This window comes from Osmia lignaria, chromosome 6 (assembly GCF_051020975.1).
Source record: "Osmia lignaria lignaria isolate PbOS001 chromosome 6, iyOsmLign1, whole genome shotgun sequence".
NCBI classification, from domain to species: domain Eukaryota; kingdom Metazoa; phylum Arthropoda; class Insecta; order Hymenoptera; family Megachilidae; genus Osmia; species Osmia lignaria.
In genome coordinates this window covers 9,469,424-9,487,634 of record NC_135037.1, presented here as the reverse complement: position 1 = coordinate 9,487,634, position 18,211 = coordinate 9,469,424, and the positions used below count along the sequence as shown (strand labels likewise).

The window sequence follows — 18,211 nt, the reverse complement described above, 5'->3', positions numbered from 1 at the left end:
TCGGAAATGAGGACGAGGATGATTGTTTAGCTCGTAGGCAGCGGGTAACCTTCTGCTTGGAGGATCTTCGTTCAGGGTGCTTCTCGCTGCAGAAGAAGAAGGGGGCTCGTGCTACCAGGCGGTGGGCCCTCCTAATGGACCCTGGAATGTAGCTAGAACGCCGAGTAAACGTCGGGTAAAAGCTGTACGGATCGTCGATGGGGAGAGGAAAAGAGGAAGTCTCGCGGTCGGTGCGAGACTTGGAACAAGCTTAAGTAAAGCAAAGTGGGTGAGTGGTGGACGGGTAAAGTGCGCGTAAAGACCAGGCAGAGCCCCGAGTCGTTTCGATGAGACTGTGTTCTCTCTGTAACCGTGGGAGTCTGGCGAACGGCGATGCCCGGCTCCGTGTCTACGCATTCGCTAAAACCATTGTTTATGGCAGTACTGAACAGACCGCGTATACTTTGCTAACTAGCCCCTCTCGCGAGGGCACAGCTCTTTAGAGAGAGCCGAGAGCTCTAACTGTCGGGGATGGACGAGGATACGTTCCCGTGCACCGGCAGACTTTGCTTGGAAATCATGTTTGCCTAGGGAATGGGAAACGAGCCTCGCGTGTGGTCAGCGTCTTCCATCAGGATCGTTGCTTTCTAGATCTCCGGCAGTCAGCTGCCTTTTTTTTTCTTCCGAATGATTTGGTCATTCTTTACCTGTCGTTTGTGCTCTATTCAAGTATACGCTCAGGTGTGCGTATCTTTTCAAGCAATATACCTGATAATTATATAGAGTAAGGTATACTTTGAGGATTTCAATTATCTTGATGTATAGAACGTTTCAAGCAACCGGGACAAGCTGTGTCTTTACGACTTCTGCATAATAGACTTCACACAAATAATTTTATTTCTATCTCTGCAAGAAGCATTTCAAGTTAACCTCATGCTAATACCAAAGCGATCGACCTTCCTTCCCATCGTGGTCGGTAAAAACCAGAAAATTCCTCCGTAGAGAATCAATGTACTCGAAGTATTTAATATAAAACCTCGGATTCCTAGATGGAATAGGGCAAGAAACCGGTACAGTCCCGGTGGCTGGAAGGAGAAGCTAAGAGCCATGCAGTCTGTGGATCGAGTCTCTTATAAACTATACTTCGAAACAGATCGGTCTGAACAGGCTGTTCCGAAAAATGACGACGTATCATTAATTCGACGACGTTCTCGTTCATTTCCGCTTTTACGATCGTGGCCAGCTACGTGAGAAAGAATGCAACACGGAAGCTCCAACATCCCCGTAACGCTCCATCTCTTCCCTTCCCTATATAGATCATGATGAGAATTCCACGCGTTCCGAGCAACGATTCGAATAAATTAATAAACATGACCGAAAGGGAACGGAGGCGCCGGTGGATTCCAAAGCAGGCACGAAATCCCACGGGATCGGACGAGGCTGAATCCTTTTTCCGCAGGATCCCATCGAACGTTCCTCGGCTTTCGTTTATGGACCCGACCGGTTGCATAATGTTCAACGCGTTTTCGCGTGATGGTACACGCGAACACACGGATCGCGTAACATTGCGGATCGCTCACGAACGCGTTTAGTACCATGAATCCGTCGGTCGAGCAATTTCTCGATGCATATTGTCACGCGTTGTTAAGCGCCGAGAACACCGCCATTACGAGCAGTCAGTCAGTCGAAGGACCGACCGATGGCGGACGATGGAACAGAGGAAGAAAAGGCACGTTTTGCTTGGGCTACCGGTTGCCTCGACCAGCATCGGCTATTCCCTGTTTGCTGTTTACGTAAGCAGACGATGATCGTTCGAGGTACGCTTGGTATTCCTCTGGAAATTCGAGCGATACTTGTCTGCTCCATTTTCACTCCGCTCTTCCCATGATGCGTTTTTCAGAACCCCACGATACCGGGAGGGTAATTGAGAGATTTTGTTGGTTCGAGGTTTTACGAGGTTCGTGTATTGGGAATTTTTTAAAGTAAAAAGCAATTTAGAAACTGTTTGTAATTTTACTTTCAGAAAATTATTCAACTTTAATAACAGCGCTCGTCCGCCGTTAGGTTAACGATCGAGAGGAGCAACAAAACGGTAATAGTTCGCTTAGGATGCGATCTAGCGTCGAGTGAGATAAATAATTCATAATAAATGGAGGGGATGCGAGTCGTTTTTCCAGGGGACATCGATCGGACGCGTAGAGGCGACGATGATCGCGCAGCTTCCGCATGAATATTCAGACGAGGCGTAGCCCCGCTTTGGTCCACGTAATCGGCCAGCACTCGAGGGATTAGCATCGGCACTCGATCGAGCTTTCGTTGAACAAAAAGTATCTCTCGGTTCGCTCATTAACCCCATTGCCCGTACTTGGCCACCGTGCACGTGGTGCAGCTACGCGTGCAATTCACAAACGCATATATCTACATTAATAGAAGGTACGGTGGCCGGTGTAAAGTTGCCGCTTCGAGAGCTAAATGAACGGTAATCGACCGCTCGTACGGATTGTAACGCGAAAATCCTCGGAAATGAAGACCTCCCGAAGTGGCTTCGAAGCGTTGATTATAGGCTTCGATGCTTGATTACACGCGAGCTGTGAATGCGAATAAATCTGGAAGCCAAGAGACCCGCGTCGAGATTTACCGCGCCTCATTAATTGAATTGGTGTACACTGTCTTTATTAACTTACACTGGTGAACGTAAATCGGTGATCTCAGGATTTATTGAACCTGATAATTAATGGAGATGGAAATTAGAATTTTATTAGAGCGACAAGTCAATTCGCATTCTCGACACTTTTTTTCTCTAAAGGAGTTTTTAATTAAATTAAGTACCGTTTCAATTAATCATCTTAGCGGAGTGCCGAGAAACGGTTCAGAATTCTCGTTGTTAGTGTTAAACGTTCTCTCCTTCTAACAAATTCAAACATAATTGTAAGATCAACTATCGAACGGCAGGTAAAGGAAAGACGAGAGAAGCAACATAAATCACTGGTCCATAGTTTGCGGGGCGTTTTACCGGGGAACGAGGCCGATTGACCCGGGTACACACGGTATCGTTCGCGAATCTGCCGCGTTCACGGTTTATCAGTGATCGGCTCGTAAATCCCGAGCATCGTTATCGCCGGTTGTACCCGCGTGCACGTTCGCCACTTGGTGGACACTTCGTCGGCTCGCGGTGTACTGTTAATGAACAAAAATCCGCCGGTCTACTGGAGCATGGCGAGAACAGCCCACGTAGTACGGGTACGTGCATAAGTGCGTTTACTCGATGCTTATATCGCGACAGCCTCCAGAGATGATTCCGGTTCACTTCCTGTGCCCGATTATTCGACCGAGTAAAAGGGAAAAGACGGCGCCGGTTTCGCGAAACACCGGTTCTCGATGAGCCACCTGTGGCACGTGCCGCTTGCGATCGTTCTTGCGAGACCTCTTACTCGTCGTTCCTTCGTTTTGATTAGGTTTGTCATTGAAGGAAGAGAAAGTTATCGGAAATTCTCATATTTATAAATTATTGAATAGAGACATAAAATTACATAGGCCTCGTATTCAATGAATCTCTCGGCAATGAAAATGTTGATAAATAATTTTATTGGGAAAAGATGTAAGGATCATAAATTCAGTCGACGTCGATATCCTCGTAAGCTATTATAATGAAATTTGAAATTCTTCATGTTTGTAGCGCTATAGTGACACGTCAAGATGGAGTTTCAATCGCGTTAATATACGTACAGGAATGGTATAAAGTTTGCATCGGGACTTGTCGATAGAGCACCGTTCGATTACACAACGACGACAGTAACGGTGTGTACAATAAAGTAGCATGTAATAATGCCCGCTCCACGCAGGGGTCCCTCGTTTCTTCGAGCGAACGAGAGTTTCTCGGTCGGTTGATTGGCCGCTGCACGAAGAAATCGGCCTTCTGATTCCGGTTTTCCGTTCGCGGCTGCTCGTCGAGAAGGAGGCGAGCCTCCTCTTTTCGCGGACTGTGTAATAATGTAACGACGCGCCGCTTATTAATCGCCTCTTTCAACAAATGCACTAGCTTTCATTGACAGAGCAAGAAATCGTTTCGGAAGCAAAACACAATTTCAATTGTCTTCTCGTTACAATTTCGTGGCATACATTTCTAATTGTATATCATTTATTAATTAAATTTCCCCCTCGATTTTCTTACATGAAAATCCGCTCGACTTTCCACGAGAACCTGTTCGATTTTTGCTAAATTCCAGTTTCCTCTAACGCTTTCAGTCAAAGAATTAATTAGATCGATGAATTATTTGAAACTGAAATATGTTTCCAGTGTATGGTAACATTTCCTTTTTACTAAACTGAAGAAAAAGGAACTTGATCCCCAGCGCTATGATTGCCGATTGATCTACGATCCTTCCGTTTGATCGGTTCCTTCAAGGATCCACGATTCTTTGAATTCCGGTTTTCCCTCGATGAAAGAGGGAAGAAGAGGTAGCCAGGAGAAGAAGGAGGCGGATAAGTGAGTTTTAAAAGCCCACCTGTAGAAGGCCGTGGCACGTGCCACACTCGGTCTAATCCCGAGTCGCTCCCTTTGGGTGCCGTCCCCATCATGCAACGCTTGGTAGCAGGTAACAGGTACCAAGGTGCATCCCAGCGTGGTTCGAAGGATCGGCTAACAGCATCTCTGCCTCCTTTCGAAGCCTCGCCCGAGTCCTGTTCGCTCGATTACATCTACATTCTATATAAAACGACGGTTCCCGTGATTATCTGCCGGTTCATCTGCCGATTTCTTGACCCCGAACGCTCCTATCTTCATCGAGAACTGGCTAGCTCGAGTTTTCTTTAAAAGAGATATATACCAAGCAAATAGACGGTAGCTGAAGATCATGGGATAAAGATCTATGATGGTTCGCTTGAATTCAGCTCGGACTGGTTAGCGTTTTTCGAGCGTACGGCCGTTTGCAAGTGCACGGAAGTGAAGGCTGATTAAAGTTGGGGAAATTATAGGGATCAGATATTGGATGCTTCGTTGTAGATTCTTTTTGTATGTACGATTTTCAACCTGATTATTTCTTAATCTTGAATCGATTACGAATCTGTTGAACAGAGTAATCGTATTGTTTTTATTTGAGAAAAGAAATATCGTAGACTCGTATTTGGTACGAGATAAAAAGGTACATTTGTTTTTATTAATCAGCTTTCGATACGCTATGGTACGAGTACTATATCTTTCTCTTACGTAATGCGTTAATTACTTGACCGAATTAATTTTGCAATCTCGCCCGATATGTTAACGTGTTACAATTTCTTTCTTTGGAGAACTAGAAATATAATATTTCTCTGCTCTTCTCCATGTTCGATTATCAGAATCTTCCTGTAAATTGGTCAGCTTTCGTAAATGGCATAAACACGAGCGTACCACAGCAATCAGGACAGATTAATAACCCGTTGAACAAGCACGTAACACGGGTGCGAGCGAAAGTCAAATTAGCAAAACCAACGTCGCTTGCTGACGTGTCACTCAGCGTTTCGCCCGACTAGGAACGAGTTTCGCTAATGAGACGAATAATTAATGCAAGCAACACGCTCGATTAATCGTTCAATCTTTGCTCTTCGAGCGGAGAAGTCGCGGGTAAAATCGGAAATGCGCTAATTCTTAGAAAAACGAACAAATGTCGTTCATGGAACAGGATTGTCGCTCGATGATTACAAGTCGATCGTTCATCGAGTCGACGATCGGCAACGATAATGGCAAGCTCGGTCAGTCGTTTATTGGTTTGTAAGACGAGAAAGGCGTGTTCGTGACCGGAGGTGGAACTATGACAAATCTACCGGAGCTACCGGAAATTAATGTTAACTTTTTGCTCGACCGACTCGAAACCGCGAGCGTTCTTTGCTTACGGAATGTATTCAGTTGCTTCTTTCTTTTTTCAAAACTCAAGATGAATCCAAAACACGCGATAGTTACAGATAATTATTTTTAAAATTACCGGGGATATTTGTCAGTTTACGATTTTTTTTTTTCTTGGAATTCAGAATTTATATTCTATGGGCTCTAAATTATTATAGAGCAATCTCGGCTGACGATTAGATGAAATAACTGCAGAGAAATCCTAGCGGATCTCTCGTGAACGACGTCCAATTGACCGCACGCCGATGAAATTCTTCGCAACGCGTCGCGAGAATTTATATATTTACACCGATCTCTCTTCTCGCCTCTGTTTTATATCATTCAATTATACGAACACTTCGTTTTATCGTGTATTTTATGGAGTCTCCGAATTGACTGATTTATGAACAGCCGAACCTGAAAATCGATTTCTGAACTTGATAAACTTTTCAGAAAAATGAATCCTAGTTGTATAAAATTATTTAAAAATGAACCATCTTTGTACCGTAACATAATTCGAGTTTTTTTCTTCAAATTGAAATCTCTCATTCCTATTGGATGATAGACGATTAACCTGGATCTGGAACGCACGTAACGTACTATGGTGGAGATGGTTGGCGGAAAGCATACTTTAGCGACACAGGTATCGAGACGAATCGCGTCGCGTTGCCACTCTCGTTTCTCTCGAGCCAGATACACACTTAGCGTGGCACTCGGCTCGCGAAACCAGAGTTCAGGATAGATGCGACGATCGTGCGTGAAGATAGAAAAGTTGTAAAGCTGGTCGAGGAGAGACTTGAAACGGGTCGATTCGCGTTGCGTGCTGAACAGGGGCCGGATTAGAATATTTCAATCGCTCTATCGAACGTTCCGCGGTTATTCATATCGAGCCGAGCGAAACGCGTGGGCTACGACTGTGGCAATAATTTTCATCACGGTCCGATATCGTTCGAAACGAAGGGAAAAGATTATTTTACGAAAGTACGAAGATTCGAAGAAAAAGAATCAGTGGGACACCATGTGAATTTCTGATTAAGTAACGCATCGCGTAACGTTTCTCGTTAATGCGACCGATTGGGTTCACTTGCATTCATTAACAATTCTCCTCGGCTTTGTATGTTATTACGTTTTCGTATCGCTTGTGCGAGTATCATGATTACGTAGCAAACAAGCTGCGTATTGCAGTCAAACCTGATTTCAATATTAGGAATTATTGAAATCTCAGGTATAAACCAGGATTTAGAATCTTAATTGCTACTAGATTATAAGCAATAATGGTACAGGGGTAGCGATTAGACAGGATTCAATTGACATGAATGGAATTTCGAAAAGTCGCTCGAAGAAACATACGTTTCCTTTCGGGAAAATATGTATCAATATTTATGTACTATCTACTGTTCGATGTTACAAGAGGGTTGAATTATTTTCTCAACGGAATAAAAAATCTTTTACAAAAGGTATCTACACGGTGGTCACGTATTTCGTGACGCGGTTTTTTCTCACGTGTTTCTTTTTATTTGTATTACATTAACGGTAACACATTCATTGTAGTCGAAGAGATTTCGACCGAGAGAATACAATGGCTCAGGTGGATAATCGATTGATTATACACGCGGCTAACTGTAACACCGTGGACTTCCTACTGCCTTTTGCATTAGGAAAAAAGATCGATTGTGTCAGCTTCTTCTGTGTCTTACCTCCTATCCTATTCAGTTTGCACGTTCCTGCTACCGTTATTACATACCTGCTACCTTAAAGAAAACTAGGATTTTTAGTCCTTAGCGTTATTAAATGAAAATTTTAGAATTTTAGAATCTAAAAATCTTGGAAGCTTAAAAGCTTACATTGAGGAGGCGGCAAATCCACGTTGCCCCCCCGAAAAGTCTATAATAAAGAAAATAGGATCTCATGGGTCGATTTGCGTTGCGTGGCGCCTGAAAGATCGGCTCGAATCCGTTTTATCTATCTCGCTAGTCGAGTCGAGCCGAGCCGAGTCGAGTTCAGTTCAGTCGCCTTCTAGTTGCTAGTCCGCCCACCGTGGCCGCTCGCGGAGTCAGTGAAGGTCCAGGCCGCGTGCCACCTTGCATTTTTATCGATGCCGGCACGATAAGCACCACCGGTGGATCTGCAGCGCAGTTTCTTACACTTTCACGATTCAAGAGGCCGGGAAACTGGACGACGGCTCGCGTTCCCCGCATACAAAACACTTTCGATCGAGGACCTCCGTGCATCTGGCTTTCACGCGTGCTCTGCAACTTGTCGCCGATAAAAACAACCGATAGTTGATTCTACATGACGTAGAGAACTCGTAGACAGAAAGGTGCTCGAGTAACAGAGAAATTGCTTAAAATTTTCTTCAGATAATTTCGCGAAAATTTCTCGATCGAATTGAAAAATAGAACCGGGAGATACCAAGCTGCCGATGAAAGATCGGAAGAGAATGAAAGAGAAAAAGAGGATAAAAAATAGGAAAGCTAGAAGGGAAAGAAGAAGGAGACCGGCGTGTACAATTGATTGGTCCTGGAACATCCTGCCCCGCGTCCTCCGCCCTGTCTTCATGGGAAAGTCGTCCACCGCAGACCTCTCTTACTTTTTGTGCTCCTCCACTTCTCTTCCATCGAACGTTTTCTCACCTTCCCCACCCTTTTACTCTTCCATCTCTACGAAACTAATATCCACCTATCTAGTACAGTTCCTTTGATTCAAAGTAACACCGAAAAGTCTGAAGTCGATCGAGACACCTAAAGATCCCATAAGACGGTATCACTGATGCGATCATATGAAACGATCGAGACCGTGTAAGTGAATATGAATTTGGGTGGATCGAATCGAGAATGGTCAATGAAATTTCCGCCGCTCCGCTTGACGATTGAAAGAAATCGCGTCGAAGCGTATCGAGATGAATCTGACCGAGATCGTAATTGAGACAGATTGGTACCCGTCGTGTGAACATCCTTGAATTGGATCAAAAACGCTGCACGAGGTATTGACACTAGACGAGGAATGTCCAGCCGATTACCGGGATTATACTCGGCCAGGTGTGCGCAGGTGAAATCCCGCGGACGGTCCTAAACGCAGGAAGGATCGATATTGGCGGATCGGTTATGCCGAACGGAGACGAATCGATTGTTGGTCGAAGCCGAGCGAGAAGTAACTGGATTCACCGGCGATGATGACCGACTTCGAGGGCAGACCGATCGTTTCCTTTGCAGCACCAGGAAGGATATCGACTCCGGTCTATCGAGTATTTCTATTATTCGCTGGATCGCCGGATGCTGCGTCGCTGTCATGGGAACGGGAACGTCCCGATCATTTTCCCTTCTTTCATCTCGATCGAGTAATCGATTTGTTAAGAAAATATCGAAAGCATCCCTTTAATGCGAAATCACAGTTACCGATTAACCACGGGGCTGTTAGATCGCGTTAAGGAAATTAAAGGGAACAAACAAACCGCGAATGAATGATGCAAGACGATGGAACGCGAGCAGTTGATAATCGACGCGTGGAAACGCGCGAACCGCAGCCTCTAGTTTTTAAAAGAGCCTCTATAAAAGCACGTAAGGTAACAAAGGTGTTGAGTTTCCAGCGCGACAAGCGACCAGCAGACTTTGACGCGGTAGATACGCGAAGTTAAGTAGTAAGTCTGACGCATTATACGTCCCTCGTAAATTTATCACGCCAGAGGGAAGCTGTCATTGGGACCGTTTTTATTTCCAACCACGATTGTTCCACATACTCTGCTCCATTCGATCGAGATTTCTTTCCTTCTCTTTATCCATCCAGCCTCTGCTCGAATCACATTCCTTTCTATCTCTGTTCCTTTTATTTACATACACAGGCTCCGTATCAAATTCCTCTAAGTGCCATTTTATAGTCGGAGCTTGAAATTCTGCTAATGTAGAAAAAAGAAAGATCAACCCTAACTCTACGAGTAGCTAATAAACATCTACATACCGCTATGAATAAATTAAAACCACCGGCGACGCCCACGCAGAGTGATTGCTTCTCATTCAGCCATTCCTCGCGCAATTCGTTAAGCTAATGAGCACACGACGCCTAAGAAAATAGAGCCAGAAAAGATCACTGATATTACCTCGTTCGTGGATGTTGTTTTATTTAACGATTTAACAGTTGCAATATTCGCAGGTGCATTCGTGAGACTGGGAATAATTTCTGTCTTACGTCTGATAATATTTTAGAAATTAATATTACATGAAAAATTTTTCTTCCAACGGAAGATTATTCGTAAGGCACGCACGAGCAGGTTAATGTCCAGGTGGAAGGACACGGACGCACGTAGGTATCGGTAACACACGTGCATCGAACGGGTAGAGTTGCCGATCGGCCACGCCACCGATTCACCCGAGTACATACGCGTTAACGCAGCCCATTCCCCTCGTGGCCATCGGCGGTCAACTTCGATACCAGGAAGAGTCCTGGCTGACCATCGATACCAGAGATCTCGTCCCGTCTTCGCCAACAATAACGGCCGGTTCTTGCTACACGCGATTACCGTTCGTCCTCACGGCAATTACTATTCCATTACTACATATTCCTACAGACGATCGGCGAACGCGTTGAAAGCGACACACGAACGACGTCGTTTTCTAATCTCACCAAATCACGCCATTCGCGCCTAAAATTATAAATTTCAAACAAATTTTCCCGTTCCGACGGATAGGAACAAAACAACACGACGAGCGTTTATCGTCGCTCTCACAGGTTTATTACACCTTCGCGGCTAATTATTGTTGAAGTTTCTTGTACTAACGTTGCCTTCAATGGTAATTACTGGAAGCACACCTCGCTGGGAGCGTAAACGTTATGACTCAACGAACAAGTATTTTCAGATGATCAATTAACACGTAGTTACGTCGATTGTAACTCGGTTAGAGTAAGCAAGTTCGTGGGTCGATTGTGGATTGTTCCTTTGAAATATGTGAGACTGGAAACGGTGAGAAGTTGCTCGATTTCACCGAAAGACGATTCCCCATTTCGGTGGCCTTGGTAAGTTGATTAGCCCAGAAGATACGAGTATCTGACACGTAATATGGCGACCTTGCTCGAAGACGGGTGCCACAGGAAGTCGACAAGGTTTTTATCGTGACCGACGCTCATTGTTACTCCGACTAAACAGCTAAATGACCAAACGGGTTCTCCTGGTCGCTGCTAGCTATCAGAATTTCGGTAGCCCGTATTTTGGAGATTTCAAGGCTAAAGCAATTTGTGATATATCTTTCATTTGATTCTTTTATTTTCACTAATTTTTATTGTAGAAAATTGTATCGTTTAAAAATTTGTATTAGAATCATTCGGTCGGACATTGTCTAACCCTCCTCCTGCCTTTCCCTTTCGCTCTCGAGTCCAATTGCATCACGGGTTCCCGTGCCGGATGCGTCCAACGGACGTCGAATTCCTCTTTTTTTTTCCACTCGACTTACATCCGCTTGGCGTCGCATAATTGAGAGAAAATCAGGTCGCCTCGTCTCCGTCGCGTCACCGTCCATTGTCGCCAGAAGATGATAAACAGATTACGGTAACTAAAAACATTTTCAATGTTTCTTCCACGAAATAGCGAAGAAATTCTTGAGTAGAAAAATGGAACTATCGGGTGGTTTAAACTGTTCGCTGTCGCGGATGAGAAGCGGTCCCGGGGAGGAACACAATACGCTCGAATCGAGCCGCAAAGAGATTCGATCTGATCTGTTCCCGATACCGTGTCGGAGATACCTACGGGTATCTCGCAAATAATGATTGTTAAACAAGCGGCGCGTTATATAGGGGGCCATTTCGTGCAATTGTGCGTACCACGAGCGTTAAACTTGCTCGGAACGGCACCTCGTTAACAGCGGCAGATATACAACCCCTGAAGGAAACTTTACTTCTCCCCTCGCACAATGCTTTCTTCACTGGAACAATGTTGAACAAGGGTTGCCGAATATTTCATATTGTTTGTATTTGACAAACGCCAGGATGATACGGTGCTAAGTAGAGCAAAGTTGAACAAAAAACATGAATAACATCCGCGTACGCCTACGAACGGAGTTTTAATGAAATAACCGGTAACGGAAAATGTCAAGATAACCCACTAATCGATAATAATATCGATCTCGTTTCGCGTGCAAATAGATAGGCGTCTGACGACCGTTAGAAACGTTATATGAAAAAAAAAAGGGGGAAAAAGAAGACACAAATCTAATTGCTGGTTTCTCGAGGCCGCAAGAGGAAGTCCAACGCCCGTCAGTGGAAAAACTATATACGAGCGTGGATATTACGCTCGCCTGGAAGACAAGCCTGATCGAAAATATGCGACCGTTCCGAACGGTTTGTAAAATCTAAAAGACATCTGGAAATATTTAATAGCCGCGGGAGAAATAAGCGCGACGAGTTGGAAAACGAGTTACGCGTTCTAATGATCCTAACCATAGAGAGAAGAGGACCGCGTCGAACGTGGGGCGGTTATCTCTCGCGAGTTGGACAACATAGTTTACATGCACGAGCATCCTCTTGCTACTAAATTTCCTTTCAACCTTGTTAAAACCACGCCTCGTTAAGAATGCTTCAGAAAATCTGATCGCGATATATAACGGATAATCTTGGAAGGAAATCGTCCTCTCGTGCGGGACCATACTCACGTGCAACAAATTACTGACGTATTAATGAAGTACCGGTTAATAGGTGTCTTAACGTGAAAAACCACTTGTATCTTATATTCGCAACATTAGTTATCTGGTTCAGCTAGCAGTTGAATAATTCTCTTTTATTTACAATTATTTCTGTCGTACATTTCGCTAATTAAATTTGACAAGAAGATGGCATCCAGTGTTACGCGTTAATTTATAGAAAATTCTGCCACTAGATAAGTGTAATATTTTTAATGTCTTACAGTTTTCTTTATAATAAATATTAGTATTAATTTTCTTAAGAGTAAAACACCGAACGCCTCGTCGATCGGTATCATTGTAAGCAGACAATGAAACGTGAACAAAGGATTAATTAATATAACAGGAAGATAAGGTTACTTTCGAATTCTCTTTCCAAACCGTGACACAGTATCGAATCGAATCGAATCGTACAGTCACTCGTACTCAAAGTTCCGCGAGTCATTGTTGGGTACCTTTCTTGATCCACCTATCAATTGATCAAACTGTTGCAAGTTGCGCTTCCAATTAGCTCTCCTCGAATCATCGTGAGAATTTGTCTTACCATTCTTTTTCGGGACTTTAATGAAAATATTGGCAATGAAAGAATATAAGTAGATCGCTTTGAATTTTGTACATGGTAATTGAGCGTTGTCTTAAGCTATTTTAAGTAGATACATTTTCCCACGAATGTACATAATGAAATCAGAGTATGGGGTTGTTTAATTGTACCGTCCTTACTTGCACTTTCGTTCGGAACGATGCTATAATGTGTTTACGTAGCGACTCGAGTTATTGCTCGAGTTACTGTTCGCTCTAGAAAATCGCGGGAAAGTGAGTACTCTAGTCGGTTCAACAATCGAGGTAATGGGAAGGATCGCTCGCTTTTATCGATTGTTTACTCTTACAGTTTGCTCTTCCTTTCTTCGAGATATAAGAATTTATTTTAATAGATTGCGAACAGGGACCATGGAATTTCAAAATTTTACAAATTCGAGACTTGAAAATAATATAAATTCTCTCCTAAAGAAAAGCCTAATGTTAGCAACTTTATTGCGCTGAAGAGGGTAACCGCAGAAACGGCTGCAAACTTTTGTTACACATGGTACGTGCGAGCAGCAGGAGGTTATTTGCTAGATAATTCTTGACCCGCCTCCTTGCATGCCGCGCGATACCCGATCGACGTTCGACCGATCGTGTACGTTCGAGAGAGTAGACCTGATTCACGTGCCTTGCCAAAGCAACGGCTGCGTTCACCATGCGCGCCTATCCTACGCCCTGCACCTGATACCAGCCACCAACTCGATACATCCAATGCTTGCTTACCTCCACTTTTCCTTAAAGCCGATCATCGTTTCCGCACTTTGCTCTTATCGCACCGTTTCATTCCGAATCGCTAATACTGTTAACCTGATAATTGCATACCTGATAAATGCCTCAGCCGACCAATTCGCCTTTGAATTCTAATTCCCATTCTTCTAAATTCTAAAGGATCAAAATGGTTGATCTTGAAAACTTTGGAACATTGTAAGAATCGAAGCTTTGCGAATTCAGAGTCTTGAAATTTTTCATCCACTCGAATTCGGAACTTTGAGAATGAAAAAAGACAGAAATATCTAATTTCCTATTCGTATCGTTTTTCTGATGCATCGAGACTCGTCTCAGTCACGTGCTAAGTCGATCTCTAACGGCCGCGTTCAACGTACCATGCACTTCTGCAATGGTGCATGCACCTGATACCTACGAGTCGCACTTGTTGCACGGCCTACCATTACACACCGCACTAATTCGTACTGTAACCGTTTCCTATGGTGACGCACGTACCGACACGGAAAATATCCGGTCATTTATGGGGGTGAGCCGGTACACCTGCTGTAGCCAGCCTACAAATAGGGGTTTCAAACGATGACGCGCGACCAGGAATGTAAATTGTCACTTCCCGTCCACGAATAATTGCACCCCTTCCCGTGTCGACGTTCCCCTTTCTTTTCTTTCTCCTTTTTTTTTTTTTTATGGGTGTCAATGAGAAACGAGCACGTCGGCTGAAATCTGACAAGGGTAATTGAATTCAACCATGCTCGTTACCTTTTCAATTTGATAGATTAACTTTCCCGGTCAAAATTAAATCTAATTTCAAACTAAACGCAGCAGTATAAAGAAAAATGTGTTTGGAGGAATTAGAAAATGGAATAACAAGAATTTTCACTTTAGAGATTGATCAACGGGTATCAAACGCTTGGACATTGATTCTACATACATTGTAGAATTCCAATGTAGCAAAGGGAAGCTCGTTCGTTCCCTAAGACAGAAAGGCGTGTACTAAGTGCAGGACCATGTCAGAGGATACCGTGCGCAGCCGGTGTACCTACTGCTTGTTAAGCGTACGTCGCCACACTCTCATGCAGAATACTCAAGCTTTCCCACGGAAATTTCCGGCAATTTTGCGAAACGTTCCGACGCGCGTCTCCGCGTCGTGCCAAGGTCGCATCACGCTACCAGTTGTAACACTTTCTCGAACCGCTTCACGGAATACCTGCTGACTAACAGCAGCCGAAGGTGTTAGGTTCTGGTAGATTTTTCCTCGAGAAGAAAAAAGTATCAAGGAAAGAAGAAATTTGAGAAGTTTTCAAATTCGCGATGCTGAGAATTCTAAGCTTTGCAATATTCGTAGTTTTACAAATTTGGAATTTTACATTTTTTGAAATTTTACAAAATCCACCTGGAAATAAGGACAGGTGATACTTTCTCAGTGGCTCCAACGCGTGGATAGATAGGAACGTATTCATTATCGGCAATTTGAAGAGTACACAACAGAAAGATGATCCAACCTCTCCTAGAATGATTGACACGCTTTTATGATCCTTAATGGACCGCTCGATCCATGGGATGCAACGTAAAGCGATCCATGGCGCGCAACAAGGGGCATCCAGCTAAACAGTTTTAAACCGAAACATCAGGAATATATCATGTTTGACGCGCACGCATTCCACGCTGCACCGCGTGATGCATCGCATGCAGAGCTGCATCGATGCACGCTTCGCTTTTCACCGGAGACATTAATTAGATCGACTAATCTGAAATTAATCAGATTTTTGTCACGCTTTTAACACAACCAGATGATTTTTTATTTATTCGTTTCATTCGCCCAATGACAGTGAAAGTATTAATAATCATCTGAAGATACGTTGAATGGATATCAAAGGCTGATTCGACGTTGTTTATCGAGACTGCCAACGATTTTTCTTTCATCTGAAAATTACGATTCGATCGTAGAAATCGGGAGCGGGTATCGGCTAATTTACGAATCCCTAGCGTGCATCGTCGTTCCTAATAATTCAATAAACGACTCGCGGCAATAATTATTCCACTTGTCCGATGCAATCGAGCCTGATTGGAGTTAACTGCTCGGTGTTGTGCGTGTACGTGAATCGTACCGGGACAAGAAAGTGTATAGCCGGCTCCCTGATTGATACAGATGACTACATCCGAGTGATGTCCGAGCCCGCAGAAGGAGGCGTCCGAGAACAGGTTCGCTCATCCCCGTGGAATGGCTGTTGAACGAGGGAAAAACGGTGCCTCGGAACTATTAATGGTACTCATAGGGCTGTCACGACCTCCACTTTGACGGGTATCAAACGTTTCGCGCAAATGGAGTTTAATTTTGACCGTAGCTGTCTCGTCGATGCCACGCCAGAATGATTAGTGGTTTTTCAAACAAGTGAAATGTATGGTGTCGATGTTACATTGATGATACTCATAGAGATATCATGCTTGTTTGATGGGTTTATCCTTTTCTTCACCTATCCCATAGAAATCATTTTTACAGAAAGTTGTTTGTATCGTTATTGCAAACATGCTATTTTAGTGTATCATTAGTGGTACTTATTGTGGTGTTATTATTAACATTATATTCGAATGGAGTTAATTTTGATTGAAGATTTCATAAATAACTCAACTTGCGATTATACGTGAATGACACTTGAATTTCACATCGAATATATATCATTAATGATTCTATTTTATTTAACGTTTCCTTTTGACAATATGAAAATTGCGTGGGGTTCACTCGCGACAGGTGGCCTTTTCAAATTGACACTTTTCTTTGCGACACGCTGGTGTCGCGGCATTATAGATCATGAATCTTTATTACACCGGTTTCGAGTGCTCGCCAACCTAAGTCGCAATTTTTTCCACGCCGGAACTCGTTTTACCCTGAAAACAGTGACCAGTCCGGCTGCGACCGGCCACCTGCGCAGTATGTAAATGCTCGACAACTAATTTCTAATTCGCGAACGAATGGACTGCGAGTAGTACGCTTCCCTCTCTGTCTTTATTATCAGCATCGCCGAGAGCTTAACTTTGTTGCAACTCGATAAGAATCGAGTACTGTTAACGTTGAACAGGGTAATAATTAAACAATCCGTACGGTTGTTGAAAAGATATTGAATATTGGTTACAAATTAGCTGTAATAAAATTTCAATAAAATCGCTCTTGATAAGAGTTCGATATGTTCTACTTCCCCCGGTGGTAGAAATAGAATTTTAACGGTACAGGAGTAAAAAGAAGGTATTGATGTAAAATTGATACTGTAAACGAGTTAAGTGAACTTACAAGGATTTAAGTTACTGGAAAACGCAAGACATTCTACCTTTCATTTAAATTTTGCCGACATTCGTTCGAAACCTAGATACTTGACTACGGAATGTTAAGAAAGCAATAGACAGCAGTTTGTTTGAAATAGAACAATAAAAGCACTGTTGGAAAATTGAATAGTGACACGTTTGTAGGAAAATGATGAAGTTCTAGCAATGAACCGACCAGTTGGAGAGCAATAACCACGCGGTGATCCGAATGACCGGCGGCGGGGTGCCATTAAAACCTCATGATTCGTCCATCAAGCAGCATTTATCTCGCTCTCGGAACCGTAAGAACAGTAATTCCGTTGAAAACGCGTATTCGCTGCCAGAAAAAGCCGTCTGACCAAATAGCGAGCTAGGAATACATAAGAAATGCCAGACGAGTGGCTGATTAGGCGCGAGTAAAACGAGCGAAATAACGCGAGGAGAAACGATGTCTCTAGGAAGAAACGATCGAAGGTAATTCGATTGAAACGCGATGAAAAAATTAGAAGCTTTGCTTTGAAGTATCTTGAAATATCCGAATACTCTCGGTCACTTCTGTAACGGAGGGATGATGAAGAAGGTACGAAGCATTTTAGTTATGATGGAACACCAATAAAACTTATCGTGGCTCGCATTAAATTCGCCTGCTGCACTCGCTGCATCGTAGATATCGCAAGTGGCTGGCGAGTACGCGGCCAGATATCTCGGCAGCAGGCTAGCTGGCCGAACGAGCGCATAGTTGAGGAGGTTTGCAAGTGGAATAGATATATAGGTAGAACGTAATCGGGGCCAGGTGTGGCTCGGCCTGATGCTGTAAGCGGGGAACAGATAACGCGAAGCGTTTGTTGGTTCTGTTCAATCGGCAGTCTGTTGCTTTGCTTTCTTCGACTAGCTTTTCGAAGAAGCTAGTGGAAGAAAGTAAAACCTCTTTACTTTTCAAATTTGGAACTTTTCAAACTTAGCGTAACTGCGAATTAAAAGCATTAGAAATTGAAAAGTTTAAAAATTTGGAACTTTGCAAAAATTAATGAGTTTTGAAGCTTCGCAAAGACGGAATGGAGAAGAGCAAAGGTTGCAAGGGACCTAAGGAGGGTGCAGTACTGTAGGTACT

The 18,211-nt window shown here is 43.6% G+C and overlaps 1 protein-coding gene and 1 long non-coding RNA gene across 5 annotated transcripts in view; one reads left to right on the top strand and one right to left on the bottom strand.

The window, feature by feature from the left end:
• Positions 1 to 18,211, top strand: part of LOC117607810 (uncharacterized) — a 112,601-nt gene that overhangs the window by 79,351 nt on the left and 15,039 nt on the right. The window lies entirely within an intron of this gene.
• Positions 1 to 18,211, bottom strand: part of sv (paired box protein shaven) — a 105,358-nt gene that overhangs the window by 82,850 nt on the left and 4,297 nt on the right. The gene's annotated exons all lie outside the window — the stretch shown is intronic.